Consider the following 17,720-nt stretch of genomic DNA (forward strand, 5'->3'; position numbering starts at 1 on the left):
GATTGTTTAAAGCAATTTGTTAAAATCACACCAAACATGATGGCAACACTTTGTTGACCCATTTGCATTTTGCAGCACTGCACACATGAAGCTTTTAAAAAAGACCCTGGCTTAGCTTTGATTGTGAAATGGCTTTTTTTTCATTAGTACTCACTTACGTAACCTGTGTAATGCAAAGTGGATTTCACAGGCAAAATGAAATCAAGAGAGCAGCTCAGAGTTTTATGAGTTCATATACAGTTTGAACAGCATTAGCTTGATAAATCCTCAGCTGCAGATTGAATGTTTGTTTCTTTATGGATTACCATTTAGTTTGGAAAGCCACATAATTTAAATTAAATTTCCTGACCCAGTCATCTGTGTTCACAAAGAAGAAGGTCTGAGAACACGAGGCCAGAGCGTTTTGTGCTGGGCTGACAAAGGAGCCACTGAACAGAGCCCATCCAGAGATTTCCCCAAGGTTATCCTTGCTTGCAGGCAGCACAGAACAATGCAGCCCTTCAAAAAATACACCTCTGATTGCCTTTATTGCAAAATTAAAGATGATGGATTGGAAAGAGAAGAATTAGGTGTGTTATAGGTTAGAACAGATCCCCTCGTTTCCCTTGAGCCATTAGGAGGGTGCAGAGAAGCATTTGGTTAAATTAAAGCCTAATAAAAGTCGTGGAATACTGAACTTTTCATGACTTATTGGAAACATTTCATTGGGGAAAACACCATAACTGCATAGGTAAAATAGATCTCAGAAAGCAAATTAGGTGATTACTTGTGAAACAAAAGCCTGTGTGAAGCTCTCATGCTTTTTTTTTTCCTATGGATTTGAATTTATTTTCCATCATGTCCTGTAGTCTGCTCCAATCTGCCTTTGCCACTCTCTGTGCTGATCTCATGGATGCACTGTACAGGGTCTGGAAATGTCCTTGTACATTTTTTAGGAAGAGCTGGGTTCAGCTGAAGGGCACAAAGACAAAACTGAGGCAGTTTGGGATCCTTGAGCGTGGCTCTGCCCATGGCCAAGGCTTGCCAGAACATTCTAACAAAAGCTGCCCTTAATCTTCATTGGAGAATTTGAAGTTATAAGGAATTCCTGGTGCCATGGACATGTCTGGATTAAGGACAGCCCAGGCTGCTCTGTGCTCTCACCAACCCAAATTTGTTGTACATCTCAGTGAGCTGTACCTGTAGGGGGAACAATCATGAAGAGATTGATTTGGGCTGATCAGGGCTAAGGGAAAAATGTGTGAGGGAAAAACTGGAGCTGCATTTTGTGCCAATGTGTCTGTTTGAAGGAGCTCTGGCCAGTGACTAAATTTCTAACAAGAGTGGAGTATTTTGAAGTACTGGGAAGGATATAGGCAATTGCAATGATGATATTATATAAAATAGGTTTATGAGAACAGAAATCACTCTCCAAAATTTGAAATATAAGTTGTAGCTGCACAAGGTGAATATTTTTTTAACCCATTGCAATGAACTGCAAGACTTGCAAGATTGTATAATGGGATATGCTGCAAGTGCAATGGGTAAATATAAATTTTGTGTGTTTGTTAAGGATGTGGTGAATCCAGGTGTGACCCAGCTTTTAGATTTAAATGTCAGTGGGAAGAGAGACATTCTTTGATGTCAGCCCATCAGTAGGTGGGTTCATGCAGAGAATCTCTAATATTAAATATTTCTTCTTTTCTGCTCTCTGTGCTGTTTTTGGGATTTCCCTTCTGTTAAGCCCTGAGGAAGAATTTTTGAGGCACCTTGGAAGGCTCCCCAGTCTGAATAGGAAATTGCTGCTCAGCTGTTGGACACTGGTGGATGTGAGAGGAGATCAAAGTTCCAAAGGAGGGACAGCAGATTGTGCCTGCCCTGGGTCTGGAGGAGTCACCCAGAAGGTGCAAATTCAAATAAATTTGCTGATTTTTTCATAGGTTTCTTATTTTGTTGGTCACTTGTGCAATATAGAGCAGATTGGAAGCATGAATTGGTGAGTGACAGCTCTTAAACCACACTGAACAGTAACCAAGCAGGCATTATTTCTTGGGACTGGTTTTAATCAATTCCCTCTCTGACTAAAAGCTTTTGTTTGTTTTGATTTGTTTTGTAAAGAGAGAAGCAGATTTGACCATTAGCCTTCCCATCTTTGGCTGAAATTTTCAATGAAATTAAGTTGATGTTTCCAGCTGGACCATCAGTTCTAAACAGCTCAGTGTTGTTTAAACAACTCTAAACCAGTTTTTAAAGGCAGGAAATTCTGTTCCTTAGTGAATTTCGATGGGTTGGCTTTGTTTTTAAATTAGAGGTGCTAATTCAGATTTGGATCACATTTTGGTATTGATTCTCTTTAACAAAGAATGAAGATTTCCTGTGAGTACCTCAGGAAGGCAAAGGATTACTCGTGTGCTGCAGCTGTGCCAGTGTGTAATGCAGCATTTTTAATGTTAAAATGAGGAGTGATAATCCCTTCCAGAGATTCCTTAATCTGCTTGAGAGGCAGGGGTTTCCCCTTAGAATTCTCTGCAATATTTAACTGTGTGGAACACTGGTTTGAGCCTGTGTTAGATGCTTGTCACATCCTTGCCCAAGGACATTGTTTAGAGAGAGTTACTGGAGAATGCACAGCAGTTTTAGGTTGGAATTGTCATGGAAAAATAAATGTAACTAATCTGTCAGAGGCAGAGGGCAGGAGGATCTATATATCGATATATCTATATATATCTATATATATCTATATATATTATATATTATATATATTATATATATTATATATATTATATATATTATATATATTATATATTTTATCTAAATATTTTAAAAGATGTCAAAATATGCTATTTTGCAAAAAAAATCAAATAGATGTTGTAGTGTTGGGTGTTTTTTTTGTTGTTGTTATTGTTTGGGGGTTCTCTGTGTGTTTTTGTTTTGGTTTGGTTGCTTTTATGTTAATTTGTTTTTTTTCTTTTGTGTAACTTATACCAACCTTCAGATTCAGGTTTCCCCACCATGTAACCCTGGTGCAAATAAAGATAGATTTGTGTAATTTAATCAGGTTGATATATGGTACAATCAGTCACAGATCTGTTACTGGTGGCATTTTAAATACTGAAAGGTTTTTTTTTTTATGTTTATATGTTCTGGATCAAAGAGCCTGGAATTCTTTCCACATTTCCATGGTGGCTACAGCTGAAACTTTTCCAGTTCTCTGCTTGTCCTTAAACTTTAAGTGGCCTCAGTTTGGTGACACTGAAAGTTAATCGAAGAATATAAAAACCATTTATCTGCAGATAAACCCAAAGTTGTGAATAGAAGTTGTTTTTTTTCTTGCTAAAACCTTGCCAAGGTGTGCTCCAAGTGCCTGATAGATAATTCTGGTGTCTCCCCCCAGGCTCTGTGGATGGGGTTGCAGTTTGCAGATTCCCCTCTGCCCTCACTCAATCCCAGGCCTGACCTTCTGCCCCTCCTGTGAGCAGATTTAAGCAGATTTAAGCAGATTTCCCTTCCCCACCCTGGAGCATCGATCTCCTCTCTGCAGCCTGGGCACCTCTTTCTGTCTCACGGACTTGCTCACTTCTTAAAAACTTGTTCATGGTTGGTTCTGAATCCATTCAGTGATTTGGCTTCCCCTGCCTCGTTAAAATCATCCATGTTATTGTTTGCTGTAACATCCATGTTCAGTTGAGTCCCAAGCACCGTTAATAGTGAGTTTGCATTAATTCTGTGTGTCAGAAAAACGTGATTCTGCTTTTTTGGCACAGAGGAGAGCAAGGTTTAATGCTGCCTCATTACACAAATCCCAGGCCCCATAACTCTTTTGTCAACCTGCTTTATAAAATAGATAGGGCATTTGCCAGCATGGCAAATCAAAGGATTAAATATTTAATCTTTTAGAGGCTTTGCTGCTTAGGATCTACAATCAAATGATAAAGTCACTTACTTTTGCTTTGAATGGAGAGTTCCTTAATGGGGAATGTCAGGAGATGGAGTCTGGAGAGGAGATGAGAAGGAGCAGCCAGGAATAAAGCAAGGACAGGTTTAATATATGGAAGTTTGAAGGTGGCACACAGAAAGGCAGGGGACAGCTTTGCTTCTCTCTGTGATACACAAAAATGAAATTAAAATGCACTTATTTGCAGGTCATGAATTACTTGCCCAGCAAGGGTGAAAACAAAATTCTGCATATTCTCTTGATGTCTGTGCTTTCCTGAAAAACTCAGTTTTGTCATTCCTAATTCCCACTGATTTGGTAATAAAAGCAGGTCTCAAAAGGCTAATTAGTGCCTGTTCTACAGCCTTTGCATTTGTGTGTGGATGCTGTGTTCGGCTGAACACACGCGAGTTGAACATTTTTATTTTTAATGCTTGCACAACCAAGCTGGTCAGTCCCCCTGCTCCTCCTGGGGAAGAACACTTGTTTGGACTGGGAGAAAAAACAGAGTGGGAGAAAACAGCTCCAGGTATCATAATTTATATCCCCAAATAGCATCATTTATATCCCCCAAATGAATCCCCCGCTGAAGCTTTTTGTGGGGCAGGAATCGCATCGGGGCAGGAAAGGGCGCGAGAGTCTAAGCAGAGTGAGGGCAATGTGGAGTTCTTCTAGGTTCCTTATAGTGGGGAATAATACCAAAAAATGCTAAATAAATTCTTCCTGCTGGGTTAATCAGCGCAGGAGGATCTCCCAGGGTCTGTGAGGGGATCCTGTTCACAGCTGGGCTGTAATGCACTCGTGGGCTCCGTGCTCCGTTCCTCCAGGGAGGAAGCAGCAGCAAAAGAGCCTGCAGAGCTCCTGAACCCAATTTTCCTGAAGAAATCTGATCAGCAAACAGAGATTCCTCAGCATTTAGCTGACCAAGTTGATTTCTGAAGGGGAGGAGCAGTGGAACACAAAAGCAGAGTTAATTTAATGCTATCTCTCCTAGCATTGAGTATTTGCACATGGGCAGATGTTGTGAGAGCCTACCAAAGCACTGCTGAGAATCTGTTCAGTTCCTGAAAATCTCCACCTCGTTAAATTCCTATGTATGGAAAGCAATTTTTCACTATAGATTATAATTTTATTAACTCAGCTATTAGCACTACAGACTCTGACAATGAACCCAGAGTGTTAAAGGACATTTTCTAAAAGTAAGCAAATTTACATTTGTAATAATAAACTCGTGACTAACCCTTCCTAAACATTAGAGAAAGGAAAAAACTCCAAATAATAAAAAATCAAACTGAAATAAAGAAATAAAAGTCCTGACTAGAAAAAGCCCAAGCTTATTGATGGCAATAAGATCTTCATGCAACTGTTTTGGCAGAAAAGTTTAGATAAATGTGGAACTGTAAAAATTGGTGGGAGCAGGTTCCAAACTGGGTGGTGTATATAGAATAAACACTAGTGAGCAGTGGTTACAGGGGGAGAGCTTGAGGGCACAAACTTCCAGAGATAAAATTTAAATAATGAAAACAAATTAAATGACCCTGTAAGTCTCAATATAGGGAGAGTAGGTAAATCTTGATAAATTGAATTTCTCACATATTTATTGTGTCCTCACTCCTTTCAGGGGTTTCAAATACAGGTCCAGCCAAGCAAGCCAGTTTTTGGCAATAGGGACTTTGTGCACAAGACCTGGGACTTGTGCATCTATTTTTTTTGTAGAGGAATTGCTTTTAAATGTGTGCCTCTACATTTTCAATGCAATACAAATGTTTCTTCTACTTTAAAATTCCTGTGAGCCTCTGTTCCCTCCTGCCAAATAAGGAGGAGTGCAGTTAGCCAATGCATTTCCTAATTAGTCTCATTAACACTTTGTAGCAGTGCATTTTCAACTTATAAAACAATGGCCAAATATTCTGGCTGACATTTGTTGTTATTGAAACTCAAGAGCTCCACAAAGAAGCAGCACAGAGTAGGGACAGCGAGAGGACACAGAAGCTGAAAAAACAACCATAATGTGTTTTTTTTTTCCAATTCTGACCAAAATAAACAATGCCTTTTGTTTTTTCCAAGCAATTTTAGGAATTCAAAGCTGGTGGCTCAGAAAGTATTTTTTTCTGATGTCTCAGAAATCCAGTGAAATGACTCTGTGTTTGTTTATACCTATATATTCACACATATGCACACACACACAAACACTGAGACTCCCAAATATACATTCACATGGTGCTAACAACCTAGACTAAATAAAAAGCAAGGAAATACAAAATTCAAGCTGTTTGCTTTGCCTTATCTATTTCCATTATGCATGGTAAATATTGCAGATCATATGGTCTATAAAATCACACGCTGCTTGGAGACTCCTCCAGAGCTCTGCCACAACAGGGGACTCTGAGGATGGATGCAGTAGCAGCTCTGAGTTTTCTAGACTTTTTTTATTTAGTTGGACTTTTCACGATATCTGAATTTATTTTTTTGCATGTGAAGTTCCTTTATTTCCTGTGGTTTTCAATTAAAAAAAAAAAAAAATACAACCAAACAAACCAAAACCCAAAAATGTGTTGAGGGAGGGCAGGCAGCACATGGGAGCCTGGAAGTTTTTCTTTCAGGATGTCTGAGTTTTGAAGGAAATAGAATGCAGCAGTGAATAATAGTGGATGATTAATAAGGAGGTTTGATATTGCTCATGCTGGGGGCTGCTGCCTGGGTCCCAGAGTGAATATTTGAGTTTCTCTGAGCCCCACATCAGCCCAAATCCAGGGGCAGCTCGAGGTTTTCCTCATTAAAGCATTTAGGCCTTAACTGATCATCCAAAATTTCACAAGAGAATTGTGTTGTAAAAGGAAAAATTACTTTTCAGGGAGTTAAACATATAAAACTATTCCTTGAAATCCTGTTTGTGTGTTTGTTGAATCAGTGGATAGCCATAGGTAAGGTAGGAGTAAGATCTTTCCTTTGGTGAATATTTAATATTCCCAAACCAACACAACCAGTCACCTTCTCTGCCCAAGATGAAATTGTATTTATTCCTAGAGAAATGCTGGTGTAATTGCAGGGGATCTATGCACAGGGTTTTCAAATGGTTTTATGGTCGAGTTTTGATTTAAAGCCAGAACTTATTGTAAATTGTGGTGAGTTAATGCCAGCATTCATCCACAGGAGAGAACTGTTAAAAAGGAGAGTTCATTTGATGTGTTAGACATGTTAGCATTAATTCTCTCTGACAATGGGATAACATTTTTAGGCAGAGCTAATAAGATTATGATGCAAATGTGGGAATCTCCTTTGATTGGTTAATTACCTTCTGCTATTATTTTAATTTTATTATCCTAAATTCAGATTGAAATTAGCCCTGAGCATTTCAGTGAGATAATTTAGGATATTTTTGGGGGGTTCTGTGTGAATGGGATGAGCGCCACTGAACCCAGAGCAGAGCCCAGCACTCTGTGTGCAGCCAGACCAGCTCCTCTGGGTGCAGGCTGGGGTTAGGTAGGAAATTCTGTCCTGGATCCAGGTGATTTTAGTGGTTTTGACCATTCCCTGGCTCCTCTCAGCCTGTCCCACTCTGCAAAGCCCCCTCTGGGGGTAAATTGACGTTTTTCCCTGTGCCTCATTGGCTCAACCAGGGCAGATCTCAAACTCTGAGACCTGAAACTCCACCTGCAGCTCTGAGGTTCCACCTCTGCAGCCCCCGGGAGGGCTCAGCTAATGAGTGCATTCCATTTTAGTGTTTTTGGTGTTGGTTTTGGCTTTGCATTTTTTTGGGTTCCTGTGGATGCATCTGAAAAGCTGAATTTGATGCTTTGTTTGCAGCCTGTGAGCTGGGCCAGAGGACAGTTCACTTTCAGACGAACATGTGACAGATAGACACCTAAAGTCAGATAGACACTTAAAGTTCTTATCTTCTTGTTTGTTGAACATTCATTTTCCGTAAAATATAAATATTTAGCATGTCACTATGCTCTGTTGACCAGAAAAGAAACTATTAAAATTATGCCTACATAAATTTAGAGAAATAAAAGAAAAAAGAGATCATACCCTTAACAGAGCAGGGAAAGTCAGTTCTCAATATGTGTATCTAAGGCTGGCAATATCAATAGAGAGGTTTTTAATTAAAATAATTCTGTTTTATTTTAATGAATCAATACTAAAGTTTCCCACAATTACATTTAATGTTATGGATTACAGGAGAAGCAAAGATCTATTTTTTATGGCTGAATTCAGCTTATCACTACCACACACCTTTTAAAAATTCTTGTGGCTCCCCCTCAATCTGTAAGGCTCTCTTCTATTAGTTATAAAAATACAGAAACTCTTATACATAAATTAGGCAGTAGTTTGATTTCCTCTGTCTTATGAGAACATTCTCTCCTTTTACCAGCAAAAATATCTGCATATTCAATTTTCTTCTCAACTTTCCAACACTGCACAAAGGGATTTTTCACTGAGTTAGTTTCAGTGACTTCAAAAGCATTATGTCAAATATGCACTGAGCCCTTTACAAACAGCTCAGCACAGCAAACCTTTATTTCAGGGCTGCTTTGAGGCTGAATATAATGAGTTCTGCTCCTCCTCAGGGGTGAGGATGGCGCTGGCTGCACCCTCACTGCCACAGTGCCAGGCTGGCAGCAGATTCTGCAAGGACTGGAAATGGAGCAGAGCTGGTTCTGCAATGGGCTCCATGTGCTCTGCTTGCATTGCCTCTGCAGCAAACTTTGTGGGGGCTGTGAGGAATGGCTGGGAAATATTATAATTCATTTTTTCCAAGAGGTGAAGTGATTTTCCTGTAATTTTAGTATTTCAAATATTTCAAGAGCAGCTCTGCTGAGAAAGGCTTGGGGGAGAGGCTGGGCATGTCTGGCCCAAAAACCACCTGTGTTGGATGGAGGGCTATGCCCCTCTTTTGCAAGGGTGTGTAGTGACAGGAGAGGGGGGGAATTGTTTTAAAGTGAAAGACAGCTGGTTCAGATGAGATGTTAGGAAGAAATTCTTCCCTGTGAGGGTGTTAGGTCCTGGCACAGGTGCCCGGAGCAGCTGTGGCTGCCCCTGGATCCCTGGCAGTGCCCAAGGCCAGGCTGGATGGAGCTTGGAAGGTCAAGGCAGGGGACTGGAACAACAAGATCTTTAAGGTCTCCTTTCAAACCAGGCAAACCCATGGTTCATTCTGTGATTCTGTCATTCAGCAAATGTCAAAAATACATTTCCCAGCATGTTCCCTCCAGGCAAACCAGCAGTGCTGGTTCACAGCTCAGATCAGCAGCCTTCATGCAAATCTTGGACAAGTTGTCCTCAGAAGCATCAGCAGCTGCTTTCAGAGCAGAGTTAAAAGCCCAGTGCAGAAGAACAGCACTGAATGTTCAAAGTAGGAAAAGAAATGTCTCTCTTTGCAGGAGGTTCCTGCAGCTCATCCAACACAGGGTTCATCAAGTCTTTTGATGTGTGACAACAATGACATCTACACTGGTATGAGATCAGAAATAAGTTTTCCTGAAGATTAAAAGTCAGGGATGCTGATCAGGGCATCCTTTTAAATATATAATTGCAGCAGATGTAGCTTAAAAGGAAAGCCAGGCAAATGTTTGTGGTGGTTTTGCATCAGGACAACGAAGGTGCTGAGGGCTGAGCTGCCAATCCCAGTTCTGCTTCGGGATGAGTGCTGGAGAGGACAAAGTGATCTCAAGCACTGCTCTTGTATTTGCCTACATTCCAATTTCTGTTCATGCCACTTATGATAAGGCTGCAGCATCTGCTCAGCCTTCATCAAATTGATAAAAGCCTGTTCCTACTTTGATGGTGCCACTGGAAACAAAGATCATCTCACCTTCCCTTGGAACGAGGTGTGACTCACACCACTCGAGGTTTTATTACAATGAGGCAGAGGTGAAAGTCAACAATTTCTGAGTTTTAGACTCAGCTGGGTTTCTGAGTTTTAGTCCTGCTTTAAAGTGGCCTCAAATGAAAAGAAAACTTCCTGTAAAAGAGAGAAAGGATGGTGGGTGTCGCTGAGAGCATCTGCTGAAGGTCTGGGGTCCAGTCAGAGCCAGCAAGCACTGAGTGCTGAGTGCTCCAGCAGTGTGTGGGTGAAACATCTGGAGTGGAGCTTGGATCCTGAGCAGAATTTGACCTCAATGGGAGCAGAAACAGGAACCCTTATCTTGGAGACAATTCTAGGCATGAAAATTCTAGATGTGAGAAATCCAGGGGTACAGATGCTGACTTTGAAATATTACCCTGCAAGGATATCTTTTAGCCACTACCAATCAAACCCTTTTAATCTCTTCACTTGGAGATGTGGAATCTACTTCAAGGGAAGCAAATAGACAGATTTTTTAGGCACAATTTTTAAAAAGTGTCTAAACCTGGGGTCTGAGTGGAAATGAGGTCAATGCAGCATCTTCTATGAACAAATTTTATGGAAGTTGGACATTTTACCTACCTATTTAGAAGGAAAAAATAACTCTTTTTATCTGTTCTTCCTAATTGCTCAAAGCTGTAAGTATCATCTTGCCAATAGGAAAATCCAGTTTTAAAAGGAGGGAAAAGATTATTATTTATAGAGAATAAACTAGCTCAGGAAAAGAAAAAATAGGCTTAAGATTTATTTATTTATTTATTTATTTATGTATTTATACTGCTTTATACAAATTTCAGTTTTATGTTTTAAGTAATGTAGCAACAGTCAGTGAAGTCATGGAATTGTCTTACTATTGAACTCTAAACTAAAGCATGAAAAAATTAACAAAGATAGGAAAAAAGTGGGGTTTTCATGTTAAAATTATTGTCTCAACTGAGCATTTTTAGAAAAACACGGAATGGAAATTACAGGTCCTTGGAGAAGTGTTTGAGTTATGGCTGAGCCCCAGGGCTGCTGTACAAACAGATTCCTACCAGAGCCTCCTGTGTGTGTTATAAGCTCCTCTTAAACTGAGGTGGAGTAAGAAAATTTTCAGTTTTTCTTGTATTTCTGGAAATTGCTTTTTAGAGATATTTATATCTTTTTGTGCTTCCTGGGGTGGAGGAATGGTGCAGGTTAAGAGCATCCTCCACAGATGAGAAGGTGTGGGATAAACTTCCAGAATATCTGTGCTGATAAAGCAGTTACTAATAAAAAACCCCACAAATAAACCCCCTGTATTTTTCTGGATTGACCTGCTGGTATTTAACAGTCTAATTATTAACATTATAACACATTCTGAAATTTAGAGTGCTCCTGCTTCCCTCAGGCACAGAAATCATCCTGTGGCTTTTCATCCTCCTTTTCCTGAGGTATCTGTGCAGTTTCTTGATTTTTATTTACTTTACAAAGCAATTGATTGCAGAATGTGTGACTAAAAATAGACATTTCTGAGAACACCTCTGTCAAAACAATGTGATAAAGCTGCTAACAGATATATCAGTTACTTGTACTGACTTTCTCCTCTAAAACTTCCCCTCTTTGCATGTTTAGTGAAAGACTCAGGAGTGAAGTGGTTTTTATTCAAATAACACAGAACAAGGCTGGCAGCTCCACAGGCCTTTCCAAGGCTTCCAGCTCCTTCAGTAAAAAAAAAAAACCTGTGAAGATTAAATACCTCTAAGGTAAAATCCAAAGCAGCCATTTTTCATCACATTTCAGGAAATTGGTCCCTAAATAAGTTAATTATGGAGATTAATAATTTTAGCTCTGTAAGTTACATTCAGTAAGTAGTTGCAGTCAAAAGCCTTACTATTTAGCTAAAATATGGAGTAATTTAGGATCTAAAAAAGGTTAATTATTAAAGGAACAGTGGATATTTTATTATTTAATTAAGACATTTTGGGTTGTTTATTTCTGTCAGCAGAAAAAAAAAATCTGGTTTTCTTTGGCTCAGATACATATATATATATATATATATATTTCATTTTTTTCCTTTCTGGTCTGTCTGCAAACTAAGAAAAATGTTCTTTTCTTGACTTTGCTCTGGAGTAAAGAGACTTGTTTTATTCCCATGGCTGTTCCTGATCCATTGTCTTTGCCTGGGAGTGCCAAGCACAGGCCCCAGCTCTCACCCAGGTTTTTCTGCAGTGCACACATCACTCATTGGAAATTGGATGCTGCCATCAACCCAACTTCCAGGCCATCAGGGGGGATTTATCAGGGCTAATCACAGGCTCCTTTATGGGGCCATAGCTCCTGTTTCAGTTCTTCCCAAGGAGGGAGAGGCTCCATCAGTCTGGTCGATACCACAATCCCCTGGAAGGAAATACAGCTGCAGAAAGGAGTCTCTCTGTGTTTAGCAGGTGTTTATTTTCCCCCTCGGTGACAGCAGCTCATTAGTAGCTCTGGAGTCAATGAAATTAGAGCACTGTCAGTCCAGCAGAGCTAAAAGGGGTTTGTCTCCAATGCTGGGACACTGAAAGGCTTTATCCTACAGAGCTCCTTCAAAGGCACGGCTTCAGCTGGCCAGCAAAGCTTTCCTTTGTTGGAGTGTTATCCAAGGGGAATATTGCAAAAATATGCTATGTAAAAGTGATGTTAATGATGCCCAAGTGCTGAGTATGTAGCTGTGTAAAAGTGATGTTAAAATATGCTGTGTAAAAGTGATGTTAATGGTGCCCAAGAGTTGGCAACAACAGTATAGAATTGCTTAATGCCTGTTAAGAACTGAGGAGTTGGTTTGGTTTATTTTTGTAGCTTAATGGTCAGGAAAAGAATTGTCTGAGCAATCATTCGCTGCTGTTGGATAGCTCTCCTCACCTCTGTTACTTATTCCTGTTTAAATTGTTTCTACAGCAGTCTGCTGTTATTTCTGTAAAAGGCTTTAGAACTCTGTGTTATACCAGGCTGTTTAAGAGAGAAGAAAATTTGCCAGCTCTAAATATGTTTTTTTCATTCTTTATTCTCACAATGAACAGGTAAAGTACAGCGAGTGCTCATCATTTTCATACTAGATTTGTAATTAACTTTTGGAGGTCATCACTAAAACGTGGTTAAATTGCTGTTTCCATTGAGTGCTGTGTCAGAATTTTGGCTGCTGCTGCAGCTCAAGGCTCAGTTTCTGTGTGCATTTTGCAGTGGCAAACAGCAAATTAAGGCTGGGATGCTGTTGAGAGCACTGCTAAAACTTCCTTTGACTTTCAAAAGAGCAGTATCAGAACTCCACCACACTTTGTGTGTGATTAGGAACTGCAGTGTCAATGCTAAAGGATAAACTGTTAGACAAAATTCAGCAGTTGCACTCGATTACGTGCGTCAGGAATCTAAAAAAGGCTCCTAAAGAGAACGTGTAATTTAGCTCTGAATGGCAGCCTCCATGCCCCAGCACAGCTCAGGATCTGGCTGGAATTGTTCCTTAATGTGACTTTGTGCTCTATTCTGAAAGACCCCCTGGACTGAATCTGCAAATATTTTAAGAAGCTGCTGTTGCCTGTGTCAGTACTGAGCAGTGCTGCAGATTGGATTTGGAATTATTTCAGTTCCATTTCCTAACTCCCATTTTGGATCAAGTTGGAAATACAGTGAAACGTTTCCTAGCACTGCCTTCAGCTCCTTCACTCTGGCCTCTGTTATTCCAGTTACTCCTCCTTCCAAGAGGGGGAAAGTGTAGTAGTGAATCATAGAAAAGTTTGGGTTGGAAGGGACCTTAAAAGTCATCTTGACTGGATTGAAATAAATCAAAAGAAATTTCATTGACTACCTGCTTGAATTCATGTAATTGTGTAAATTGACACAAAGTGAGCAGAGCTTGCAAAGGGCAGAAAGGGAGTCACTGATAAAAAGCAGAACTGAGAATAAAGCAAAGCCTATTTTGTGTATTTTGCTTTTCCAGATGCATTGTAATTGCCTGTTCCCACATGATATGAATTATTCACTTCTGTTATTATGCCAGACCTGTGGGAGCACACTCATTTACCATTGGTGCATTTGTTGTTACCAACCTACACGTTCTGCTTGGCTTGGCCACAACCTGCAGCTGGGGTTGATTCAGCACTTCCTCTGTCAGAACTCCTAATAAACCTATAGACCCTCAGCGTGTTAAAGCAATTCCTGGTTTTGGTAGGCTGCTTCAAAATCAATCCTGGAAAATATGTGTATGTTTACAGAGAAATAAAGTGGGAAAAGAAAGAAATCTTTCAAAAATCAGAGGAATTGATTAGCAGTGTGGGGTGTCATGGAATCCCAGAATGGTTTAGGTTGGAAGGGACCTCAAAGCCCTTCCAGTTCCAGCTCTGCCATGGGCAGGGCACCTTCCTGGGAATCAGCATCTCACAGCAGGACCCAGAACCAGGCACTCCCTGGAAGCAGAGTCAGATCTATTCCAATTAAATACATGTATAATAACTTAGGGTTTAGAGGAAGGGAATTAGTGAGTCCTTGGTGTGCACGTAGACATCCTTTTAGTCAAGACACCTTCTGTGAATTAGCATAAGAATTATGCAGATAAGCTCTTTATCTCGCTTCTCTGTAGTTCTTTGAAGTCCTTAGAAGTTTAGGAATTTAGCTAAAGGAAAGTGAATAAGCAAGCAGCATTTTGTTTGTACAAGAGATTAACTTTGCTTAAATACAGGTATGGCTTCACATTGCTATCTACTGACAATCATTTTTCTGTATGCCCATGTAAAATTAATTTTATATCTAAGATGAGTTTTACAATTCACAGCGTGCGGCTGTGAGTTGAATTCAAATTAATTTCTTAAGGAATAAGAGTATTCTCATGATGAATTTGGAACAGTGTTAGTCTTTGTGGGACTCCCAGAGAGAAGAAAATAAAAGGCAAATTGCAGCAGACAAACTTTAGATGTACTTATTTCGATTTGCAGACAGGGAGGGAAGTCTGGGATAAATTTGCAGACAGGGAGGGAAGAGAGATACCAACCAAGAAAGGAGAGAGGAAACCTTAATGCCACAAGAAGAATTCCAAAAGACCTCAGTCCCAACAGGTGAATGTTGCCACTGTTCCCATGTCTCTTACAGTCTTTTATCCTGGGCCAGAAGGGTTTAGCAAAACCAGGATGGGAAGAGTTGGGTGGAAATGGAAGAATGGGAAGAAGAATGGTGTCATGGTTTGGGCTGGGGCAGAGCCAAGCTCATCTCAGCAGCTGGCTCAGAGCTGGGTTTGGGCTCAGGGTGAGAATGATGCTGATAACACTCGGCTGGTTTGGTTGTTGCTAAGTTGTATTTATCCTAAATCAAGAACTTTTCTGTGTCTCATGTCCTGCCAGTGAGGAGGTACCAGAGCAGGGTGTGAGGGAGCAGAGCTGGGACAGGTGACCCAGCCTGGCCAAAGGAATATTCCTCACCATAAACCCAGTGCATAAACTGGGGAGGGCCCAGGAGTGGGGTTGATGCCTCAGGTTTAGCTTTTATATTTTTCACATTCTGTGCTGCTTTGGTGTGTGGGTCTGGGATTCACATCAGGGCATGGTGAGCTCTGTGCACAGAGCAGGGAGACAAAACAATTCCTGCTCCAACTGGGCACCAAGGACAAATTACCCAAATCTCAGCCCCAGAGCACAAACACCGTGGGCTGGAGAGAGAAAAACAAGCAGGGTGGGACTTCATAACTTAAAGCTGTAACTGGACAATTAACTACAATATGCAAATGGAGCAGAACTTGTGAAAATGAGAGACCCTGCGACTGGTCGTGCATTTTGTGACCATTTTGGTTCATCTTTGGTGGAGCCCTGGATGGGCTCTTGTGCTGCCCAAGGTGGATCCATTGAGGAGATCCTTTTAATAAATCCCTGCTTTATTCTGGAACTCTCCCCAGCCTCTCTTCTAGGTCAGCCTTAATAAAGCATCAGGACCATTTGGGACAGGGTTGGCACTGTCAGGATTTTGTGAGCAATTGTATTTTGCACCACTTGTTTGTTTTCCTTCTTCTTTTTATTACCCTTATTAATATTTGCTATCATTATCATATTCTACTTTGTTTCAATTATTGAACTGTTCTTATCTCCACCTGCCAGTTTTACTTGTGGCCGTCCTGCCCATCCCTCTGGGGTGGAGTGAGGAGCTCTGTGGTGCTCAGTTGCCACCTGGGCTTAAACCATGACAAATCTTACTCTGAACTTGGCTTCCTCTGTTCTGTAGGCAAAGGATTTATCCCAACAGGTAGCAGGTAAATGCCTTAAAAAATCAAAAGCAAAACAAACTTAATATGATTCTGTTCTAGGAACACAAATTTTCCACTGAACTAAATTTATCAAAACAGATTATCAAAGTTTTATAATTAACTTCCTAGCAAATAGGAATTAGCATATATTATATGAGTGCTGTGTGTTAATCAAAGGATATTTAGTGAGGCACCCACCTATGCATGCCCAGGAATTACAAAGTTAATGAGAGACAGCAGCACATGTAACTGTAACTAATTAAGCAAGACACAAAAAATTCCGTAGATGTTTGACTGAATATGTTAGAATTTACTCATTATCATATTTACATGGTGAGTTTATTCCAGTAGTTAAGTTTGGCAAAGTAAGATATTTAAAGTTAACTTTCTGTCTGCTGTGCAGGTACATCCTCAATGTATTGCTTTGGTTTGCAACTCCTGTATTTAAAATTCAAAAAAGGTTTAAATACCTGAAGGGATTTGACCCTGGGTAGGTTGAATTAGCACAAGAGGTGGTTTTTATTTATTGCAAAAGGAAACTTAAAGGCAATAAGTGCTTAAAACCCAGGCATCAAGAGGCTGCCACAAGGTAGGTGGACTAAAACAAGGGCTCAAAGAGGTTCCACAGGGACTAAAGCATGTTAGGAATAATTAGGCTACACTTAGAAATATTTTTAACAAAAGTTCAGTAATTTCATGTCTCTTCTGTGATTCTACATTGAGCTTTTTCCACTTGTTTATACATAGATGAGTACTTAAAATCAATTTAAAGATATAAGTAATGATTCCTTTTTGTAGGGGAATGAACAATGACAGTATAAACACCTCAGACAGTTTTCCACACCATTCTCCAAGAGAAGAAAAGTGGTTGTTTTAAAGGTATGTCAAATAAAAATGTCTAATATATCTCTATAATAACAGTCTAGGTTGCAAAGTGTTGTGTAGACACTTAGGTATGAATATGAGGAGTCACTAAATTTGTACCTCTCACAAATAATGTTTTCTCTCTTTAGACTGAGATGTATTTTACCCTGCAACATTAAATCAGAAATAATGTGTAACCCTAGATTATACAGGGTTTTTTGTGTGATGCATTGTGTAGACATTAAGAGAATAATGTGAAATTATTGACAAGATGTTTATTTGTTTTCAGATAAGGAAGGGCTGCTGTGACTGCATTTTAGACAATGCATAAGGGAAAGAAAAAGTGTGTAGAAAATAAGCTGTGATTATAAAACAGAAAAAGAGCAGTTTAGATGAGAAACTAGCCCTGTTTGTGTCCTTAATTTATTTTCATGATTTTCTGTATCAGAATGTGAAATGCTCTGGCTGGTTTTAATTAAACCTTTAAACTGAAGACTGTTTGCTTCTTTTTACAAAAAACATTGTTGGATACAGAGCATATGTCATTTAGACAGCAAGCTCTCACTGCCCAGATGTGTTTGAGTTTTCTTTACATCCACTTTGAGCTTCTGAGGGGGTTCTTGGTTGCTTTTTTCCCATTAAAATGTCTTTGGAAAGTGAAACCCATTGGTTAAAATGCATCTCTACTGTTAATCAGCAATGGTGAGTGGCAGGCTCATGTGCTGTCACTGAGAAGGATTGAATATCACAGTTGCTTCAAGAACAGAAAAAACCCTGATTTTTGGTGTTGCCAAAGACCTGGAGGAGTTGAGGCAATTGGCTTTCAGCTTTGCTTCCCATGCAAACAAAGGTTATGAGATTTCTGCTGCCTCCCC

This window comes from Melospiza georgiana, chromosome 12 (genome assembly GCF_028018845.1).
Source record: "Melospiza georgiana isolate bMelGeo1 chromosome 12, bMelGeo1.pri, whole genome shotgun sequence".
In the NCBI taxonomy this organism is placed as follows: domain Eukaryota; kingdom Metazoa; phylum Chordata; class Aves; order Passeriformes; family Passerellidae; genus Melospiza; species Melospiza georgiana.